Source organism: Budorcas taxicolor, chromosome 20 (assembly GCF_023091745.1).
Source record: "Budorcas taxicolor isolate Tak-1 chromosome 20, Takin1.1, whole genome shotgun sequence".
Classification (NCBI taxonomy): domain Eukaryota; kingdom Metazoa; phylum Chordata; class Mammalia; order Artiodactyla; family Bovidae; genus Budorcas; species Budorcas taxicolor.
The window spans coordinates 69,858,816-69,866,875 of NC_068929.1; the positions used below are offsets into that span (position 1 = coordinate 69,858,816).

General features: G+C 45.8%; 1 non-coding gene across 1 annotated transcript; it reads right to left on the reverse strand.

The window, feature by feature from the left end:
• Positions 1–1,687: 1,687 nt before the first annotated feature.
• On the reverse strand, positions 1,688–1,759 carry TRNAG-GCC (transfer RNA glycine (anticodon GCC)). The gene has a single exon. It is a non-coding gene; the product is annotated as a tRNA-Gly (tRNA).
• Between the last annotated feature and the right edge of the window lie 6,301 nt (positions 1,760–8,060).

Consider the following 8,060-nt stretch of genomic DNA (forward strand, 5'->3'; position numbering starts at 1 on the left):
ATTGAGCCGAAGGGCTGGGGGACAAGATGGCCCATGTCAGGGGAACCTGAGACCTACCTGGGGCAGAGTCAGGACACCTTCTCAGGGGACGTCGGAAGGGCTCTGAGACGAAGCATGACACCTTCCGGATCATAGCCCAGGTTGCTCCTTGGACAAACAGCTTCTGAATCAAGCAAGCTGCTGGTTTAAACCAGACTTACAGCCACGCACAAGACCTGCTAGATCAAGACTTCCTGGGGATGAATCCAGGAATCTTTGACAAGCTCTCCGAGCCATTCAGAGGCACCCTGGGGATTGAGAATCAATCTTGATTGGGAGTCTGTGGGGAAGTAACTTGGAATCTGCTGACAAAGACATTCCCTGCCATGACTCCCCATCACTCTTTGCTGCTTTTGGCCTTTCTCTAAGCAGAGCAATGTCTTGGGTATTTTACAAGGCAGCTTTCTATTTGTATCATATTCTGTAGCTATATAGAGAGAGTGTGTGTGTGTTGTGTGTGTGTGCATATGTAAGACTCTTTCCTATGAAACCCTTGAGCACTGGCTACATGAAACCGACTCGGTTCCACTGGGGATCGAAAAGAAACAAAACAGAACAGCTCAAATAAAATGATGAAATGAGCAGCTGCATTTGAATTTCAGCAAGGCCAACCTCTAGCCCTCTAAAGTTAAAATCAGGCACGCAAGACGCATTTCAGAGCCCTTTCTGCTCTTCTGTGAGAGATTAAGACAGACAGCTTTCTGGTGGGGAGGGGAGATTTCAGGCAGGGCGAGGATTTTGCTCGACTTTGCTGAGGTTGCAGCCCTCACTGTTTAGATGAGAATGCTTGCATGAGGGCTGTTCGGAATACAGAGCAAGTCATTCCTGATGCACAGTGTATGACGTGTTGCTTGACGATAGATTACCGCATCAGTGTCGTCTCCTCATGGATGTGAGGTGCGGGCATCCATAATGGACCTTCTAGCCAGAGGCAGTTTATTAGGGGAGGTGATCAAGACTCACACAGTGATGTAAAGGGGGTCCTGATGGTGACATCTGGGAGGACGTGAGGAGCTTGAAAAGGCAGGCGAGAAAGTGTGAAGAAGAAGCTATCGTCATTCTTTGGAGCACTTCTAATCCATCTTCAGGGGATCGTGCCATCTTTCACTGAATCATAAAACTCCTTCAGTTCACTCTTGGCTTGTCTGAGGCTGTGTGCTGAGCTCAAGTCAGCTCCGTGCATTCCTTGGTGTGTTTCCACTCCTTGTTCCTCCAAGATTGCAAATTGTTTAGTGAATAGAGCTGCAGCGACTCTGCTTGGTGGCTGAGGGTTCCCTCAGATGTCTTTGCAGTATTTGATGATGCAAAATAAATAATAATAATGCAAAATAAAATGTCTCGAGGACTCTGAAGTTCTGAAATAACATTAGTAATAATTATTATTACTATTGTTTTAATGTTTAAATGAAATTTTATTTTAATTTACCCTTCTACACAAGTTTACAGAGAATTTTCTCAGATGCAGTTGATGTCAGAACCCAAAGCTCCTTTCCATAAAGAGAGGGCTTGAAAGTGAAAAGAAAGTGAAAGTGAAAGTGAAAGTCACTCAGTTGTGTCCAACTCTTTGCGACTCCATGGACTGTATGGTCCATGGAATTCTTCAGGCCAGAATACTGGAATAGGTAGCCTTTTCCTTCTCCAGGGGATCTTCCCAACCCAGGGATCGAACCCAGGTCTCCTGCATGGCAGGCAGACACTTTACCAGCTGAGCCACAAGGGAAGGCTTACTTGCACCCAAACATCTGCTCTGCCACCCCAGCCTAGTCCTCCAGGGACTAGGACTTTGTTTCAGCCTTCTGATTCTCCATGAAAATATGTGGGCAGGTCAGCGGCATTCACTCAAAAACTGGTCATCAAGTCAGGCATGGCTCAGGGCTCTTGGATATGTATGTGTGCATGCTAAGTCACTTCAGCCATGTCTTGGCTTCAATCTGGACAACAGCTCACACTCTGTTGAGTTGATACTCCATCAGATTATCATAATAAAATATGGAGATTTATTAAAAAAAAAACCTAGACATAAAACTACCATACAACCCAACAATTCCACTACTGGCCATGTACCCTGAGGAAAACATAATCAAAAAAGACAGGTGCACCCCAGTGTTCATTGCAACCCTCCTTACAATAGCTAGGCCACGGAAGCAACCTAGATGTCCATCAACAAATGAGTGGATAAAGAAGCTATGGTGCATATTTGCAATGAATATTACTCAGCCATGGAAAGGAATGTGTTTGAGCTAGTTTTAATGAGGTGGATGAGCCTAGAGGATATTATACAGAGTGAAGTAAGTCGGAAAGAGAAAAACAAATATTGCATACCCATCCCATGCTGGTCAGGAAGGGTGGTGGGAGGAGACACCCCTCATCCAAGGTAAGGAGCAGTGGCTGCGCTTTGCTGGAGCAGCCATGAAGAGATACCCCACGCCCAAGGTAAGAGAAACCCAAGTAAGATGGTAGGTATTGCAAGAGGGCATCAGAGGGCAGACACACTGAGACCATACTCACAGAAATCTAGTCAATCTAATCACATGAGGACCACAGCCTTGTCTAACTCAATGAAACTAAGCCATGCTTGCGGGGCAACCCAAGACGGGCGGGTCATGGTGGAGAGGTCTGACAGAATGTGGTCCACTGGAGAAGGGAATGGCAAACCACTTCAGTATTCTTGCCTTGAGAACCCCATGAACAGTATGAGAAGGCAAAATGATAGGATACTGAAAGAGGACAGGGAGGCTTGGCGTGCTGTGATTCATGGGGTCACAAAGAGTCGGACACGACTGAGCGACTGAAATGAACTGAACTGAACTGAACCCACATATATGGAATCTAGAAATATGGCACTGAAGAACCTATTTTCAGGGCAGCAGTTGAGATCCAGACATAGAGAACAAACTTGTGGACACAGTGTGGGAAGGAGAGGGTGGGGCGAACAGAGAGTAGCATTAAAACATATACATAACCGCATAGAAAATTACAGAGCCAGCGGGAATTTGCTCTATGATGCAGGAGCCCAAAACCGGGGCTCTGTGATAATCTAGAGGGGTAGGATGGACTGGGAGTTCGAAAGGGAAGTTCAAGAGGGAGGGGACATATGTATACTTATGGCTGATTCATGTTGATCTGTGGTAGAAATGAGCACAATATTGTAAACCAATTGTCCTCCCATTAAAAATAAATAAACAAAAGAGAAAGAAATAAAAAAAATACATATTAGCTACACCCCTTGAAGAGATGGAGACACTGCCCTGAGAATATGTAGCATGGGACTGGGCTTCCTGGGAAGAGGGGAAGGGCCACTTGTTTGGAAATAGAGCAGCTTGGGTGGCCACAGTGGACTCAGGAAGACCAGCTGGGTGAAAGGTAAGGTTCTCACTGACGAGCGAGGGTGTGTGGCCATGGTGAGGACTGCAGTGGCTGGTTTAAAGAGATATTGAGGAGCTGAGTTGCCCAGATGCCCCTGGGGGAGGAGAGGCAGATGGCAAGGATCACGCCTAAACTGTGGCTTGTGCAGCTGGTGCCGTTCGCTGAGGAGCAGATCAGAAGAGGGACCAGATTTGTGATGGGAAGGATGTGGGTGGTGCTGACGAATTCAGCATCCGATACGTTCGGCTTAAGACGGTGCTGAGCCAGCAGTGTGAAGACAGTAAGCCAACACTCAGGTGTGAGGGTCTGGAGCTCTGTGGGGAGGTCTGCACCTGAAGGTTAACAGTTGGGGGTCTTTGAAGTATGCCACTGGCTAGCACACAGTTGCCTACAGAGTCCAAGTTATCATATGGTCACTACATTATGATAACATGTAGTTACCAGTTTCACTGGACCCAGAATTTCTGTGAACAGGGGTCTAGGGAGGAAAATGACATGGTCTGATTTGTGCTTCTTCTTTTTTTTTTTTATTAGTTTTTTTATTTTTTTAATTTTAAAATCTTTAATTCTTACATGCGTTCCCAAGCATGAACCCCCTTCCCACCTCCCTCCCCATAACATCTCTGTGGGTCATCCCCATGCACCAGCCCCAAGCATGCTGTATCTTGCTGATTTGTGCTTCTTGAAGACTCTTCCGACTGCTGTGAGGGGAGTCAGTTGGAGGGATTCTAGTCAGAGAAGAGAGAAGGATAGGATGCTATTTTGATAATCCAGGTGAGGAAAGTTGTTGATTGGGACTCTTGAGTAGTGATTTTGAGAAGAGAATGGCTTTGAGCTATGTTCTGTAGGTGGAGTCAATAGGATTTGCCACAGGGTTGAATGTGGGATGTGAGAAAGAGAAATCAAGAATAATTCTTAGATGTTTTGTCTGAGCAACTGGGGCTCTGATGCTCCAATGCACAAAGGTGGGGGGAGGCTGGAGGAGTAGCAGGTTTGAAGGGGGGGGTATCATGTTTGAGATGCCCGTCTATACATCATAGAGATGTCAAGAAGAGGGCTGGCTGCTGGAGTCTGTTGGCTGCTGGACTGAGATTTGAGGCTGTTGAGAACAAAGAGGGACACTGAAGGAGGAAGAGGCTGCCCAAGTTCGGGACCATAATGCTGGAGCCGCCTTTGTCTACTCTGAGGTGTTGCCCTGGACCTGGGTGGAACTGGGTGCAGGGGACAGGCCCTCTGGAAGCTGAGGAGTCTGCAGCTTCGAGTCTCTGGGCGGGGTGGTCTCTGATCCCCTCTGGGTGAAGCCCCCCTCTCTCTGTCTCTGGGTCTGCCACGGGGTTGTCCAGCAGTGCAAGGCCACTGAGGTGGGGAGATTTAGTTGCTAGCTCTTCCCTTGCCTGGGTGTCCAAGGCCTCAGGCAGTGTCTGGGCTGAGGGCTGCCATACACACCCAGATGAGATGGCCTGTTTCTGCTAGTTTCCGGTCCTGACCCAAACCCTATTTCCATTTCATGTGACGATTTCTTGCCATTTGGGGAAGAATAAATCCAGGCATTTCACACCTTTCCCTCCCCCTCCGTTTTTCTCCTCCTTCTGTAGAATCATTCCCTTTTTTCTCTGGCCACAGATTTCACCTATAAAATCTTGGGAATAAAGTCTTATGGTCCATATGTCACCATGAGGCTAGGTGACAGCCCTCAGATTAAATCAGGCTTGATTTTCTGCTGTGTGTTTTGGAGACTTTGTTCCTGTAATCTGTCTCTCATCAGTTTAAGACCAATGATGCTGTGTGTAATTTGCACATTTCCTGCGTCAGCATTGCTTCGCTGATGGAATATCCCATGACCTAATAGTTCTCCTGGGAAGATTTTCCCTAAAGGTCATTAATGCAATAATATCAAAAGACACTTTAGAAATCAAATTTGTTTCTATTGCTATAAACCTTCATTTTGATCCTCAAAAGAGCTTCCTGGAAATCTTTAATAGTCTCTTTCAAATTCTATTTCATAAGATTTGACATATTTTTCGAAGGGCTTCAGCATAACAGGGCCAAAACTTTGTTGGCCTCAGCTGGGATTAAAATACCTGGGTGCCGCAATAGAGTTGTTTCTTGTATTATGTTCATTTACTTTCTGGATTAATTTAATGGTAGAAGAAACCGACTGCTGATTTCTTCTGGGGAAACACACAAGGAGTCCAGATTTTAATATATTCTTCCATTCCGCCAAGAATACTTCACAAAGTCTCAGCTTGTGAATATATATAACCCTGATCTCAGAATCCATTTGTAGAGTAAGTCTAAATTCAATCCATTAGACCAAATCCTAAAGTGCCTGTGTCTGCAAAACTCTCACTGGAGTTTAAATTAATTGATAAATAGTTGCATCTTTATGCTTCGAATTATTTCCGAAGGTGCACGGTTGGGCTGTAATTTCTAAGGCAGTTAGTGATGAATGACTCTTTTTAACAAAGAGGTTTACATCAATCATGAGGTTCTTGCCTATTTACCTCTTCGTTATGAGCAAAAAGAGATACTAATGAAACCACCAGACAGACGGATGACCCAAACCTTGCCACAGCTAAAGAAATGACAATTCAGCTGCAGAGAGCATTTCAACTGGTCACTGGGAGGCCCAGTTCTCTCACAGAGAGCCCTGAATTCAGAGCAGCTGTGGCCTGCTCAGCTGGGGCCATCCTCCAGGAGTCTCTCTTGGGAGATTCTGCCCAGATATTTTGGGAGAAGGCCTTTCCTCTGAATGGACTGGTTCTGTCAGACTTCAGCCATTACGTGGTACGTGCCCAGGTTCCCGGTTTGGACATAAAATAATCTCTGCATTGTTTTCTCATCAAATGTAATATTGGGTTTCCCAGTCACTGAATACTAATTATTCCTGGACAGGAAAGCTATGACAAGCCTAAGCAGTGTATTAAAAAGCAGAGATCATCTCTTCACCAACAAAGGTCCATATAGTTGAAGCTATGGTTTTTCCAGTAGTCATGTATGAATGTGAGAGTTGGATCATAAAGAAGGCTGAGCACTGAAGAACTGATGGTGGTGCTGGAGAAGACTCTTGAGTCCTTTGAACAGCAAGGAGTTCAAACCAGTCAATCCTAAAGGAAATCAACCCTGAATTTTCATTGGAAGGACCATTGCTGAAACTGAAGTTCCCATTCTTTGGCCACATGATGTGAAGAACTGACTCACTGAAATAGACCCTGATGCTGGTAAAGATTGAGAGCAGGAGGAGAAGGGGGTGATAGAGGATGAGATGGTTGGATGGCATCACTGACTCAATGGACATGAGTTTGAGCAAGCTCTGGGAGATAGTGAAGAACAGGGGAGCCTGGCATGATGCAGTCCATGGGGTCACAAAGAGCTGGACACAAATTAGCAACTAAACAACAACAACAATAACAAATTACAACAAGGAACACTGGAGGCTCCATCCACCCCCCCACCCCCCGCAGCCAGGTGTGGCTGTGTGACTCAGCCCCCGCTGATGTGGTGGGTGGAAGCAATGCCTGCACCTCCAGGTCATGTCCTGAGCTCCGGAGCCCCAACATCAAGTGCCCCAGAGCCTCTCCTGCCTTCCGCACCGATTGAAACGCAGGTGATGAAGCAACAAGACAGAAGGAACCTGGGTTCCCAGTGAACCCACAGAGCAGAGGGGTTCCGCCTGCCCAGGAGCACAACCTGACCAGTTGATGAGAAGCTTCGTTTTAAAGGCATTGCATTTTCTGGATGGACCTAGAGATGACCATATTAAGTGAAGTAAGTCAGACAAAGACATGATACCATATGATATCACATGATATCACGTATATGTGGAAACAAACAATGATCCAAAAGAACTTCTTTACAAAACAGAAAGACACTCATAGACACAGGAAACAAACTTATGGTTATTGAAGAGGAAAGGTGAGGGGTGTAAATTAGGAGTTTGGACTGACATATACACACCGTGTGTGTGTGTGTGCGCTAAGTCGCTCAGTCGTGTCTGACTCTTTGCGACCCCATGGACTATAGCCCGCCAGGCTCCTCTGTCCATGGGATTCTCCAGGCAATAAAACTGGAGTGGGTTGCCATGCCCTCCTCTAGAGTTTCTTCCTGACCCAGGGATCAAACCAGCATCTCCTGCATTGCAGGCAGATTCTTTACTGCTGAACCACTGGGGAAACCCCATATACACACTGTATATATAAAACAACAAGGACCTACTATATGGCACAGGGAACTCTACTCAATACCGTGTAATATCCTATATGGAAAGAGAATCTGAAAAAGAATAGATAGTCATGAATGTATAACTGAATCAGTTTGCTGTGTACCTGAAACTAATGCAACATTGTAAATCATCTAAACTCCAGTAGAAAATAGAATTCAAAAAGCATAAAGGTACTGCAGTTTTGGGCTTCCTGAGTTAGGGTATATCCACATGTACTCTAATAGGAAGTGGTTTCTATTGCTTCCCTTACAAAGGACCATAGCTTACATAACAGCAATTTATTATCTCATGGTTCTGGAGGTAAAAGTCCAAAATCAAGGTGTCAGCATGACATGACCCTCTGAAACTTGTTGGGGAATCTTCCCCACCTGCCCCCAGCTTCTGGGGGTCTGCTGACCACCTCTGGCCTTTCTGGGTTGGAGAGACAGCCCTT